The sequence below is a fragment of the Apaloderma vittatum genome, unplaced genomic scaffold (genome assembly GCF_000703405.1).
Source record: "Apaloderma vittatum isolate BGI_N311 unplaced genomic scaffold, ASM70340v1 scaffold7507, whole genome shotgun sequence".
Classification (NCBI taxonomy): Eukaryota; Metazoa; Chordata; class Aves; order Trogoniformes; family Trogonidae; genus Apaloderma; species Apaloderma vittatum.
This window is the reverse complement of record NW_009724460.1, coordinates 4,682-5,626: the sequence shown is the minus strand read 5'-3', so window position 1 is coordinate 5,626 and position 945 is coordinate 4,682. Positions and strand designations below refer to the sequence as shown.

At 54.3% G+C, this 945-nt stretch overlaps 1 protein-coding gene across 1 annotated transcript in view; it reads left to right on the top strand.

Annotated features, from left to right (window-relative positions):
* The window catches only part of ETS1 (v-ets avian erythroblastosis virus E26 oncogene homolog 1), a 16,696-nt gene that overhangs the window by 14,363 nt on the left and 1,388 nt on the right, over positions 1-945 (top strand).

Genomic DNA, 945 nt, shown 5'->3' with positions numbered 1-945 from the left:
TTACCCCGCAGCCACAGCTCTGACAGTTCGTGGAAACGGGCTGGTCTCCATCCCTTTGTCTGCGTACACAACTTTTCTTTTCCCCCTGCTTGACGCTTGTGCTCATTGCTGTCAGCGGGCGGGTTTACCCCAACCCGTGCAATTCTTCTGGCGATAAATCATTTCCTCTAAACCCCGGCTCTGGTTGTTATTATTATCGTCACCCTCGTTACCAGAGACTAAAAAAACCACCCTTAAAACGCGGCGAAACCTCGTCGCCCCGAGCTAAGCGCGACGTTTTGGGAGCGGCCGCTCTTGGGAGTCGAAGGTTTGGCTTGAGGGCTTCTCCTCTACCTTCGCTTGGGACACGAGAGAGAAATATTTCGAAATCGCACCATTAACCCAGCCAAAAAAGCGAGCTGCGGGCTCACGTCGGGCTCAAAAGCGGCGCCCGGGGAGGGGCAAGACGGTGACGGGGGCAGCTCCGCCAACTTCGTGCTGAGCTCGGAGCCCGGTCCTGCAGCAACACGCCCTGGAAAGAGGCCAAATAATTTCATACCTGGCTCATCCCCTCTCTTTTCCGCCCCCCCCGCCTTATCTCGGTAAACAGCGCCGGAGCGAAGAGTCGAGGTCGGAGGCTGCCGGAGTTCACGCGATGGCCGGCAGCTCTTTTGGCACCGGTTGGGGTGGGGGGAAAACGTGGGTGCTCTCGTGCCACGACAGTGACTCCTCGCTCGTTCTGCCTGCCAGAAAAATAATCCCATTTATGCAACTCCAAGTGAAGCCTTCCAGCGCATAAATATTCAAGCAGCTCCTTCACCTGCAGGATTTAACTCTCCTTGCCTTGTGGCCGCTGAGGGTTGGGTTTATTTTTTAATAGGAGGTTTTATTCTTATTTTTTTCATGTTGTTTCACCAGGTTAGAAGGGCCCAGGCTCTTCCTGGCATTAATATCTCCTGTTTCCTT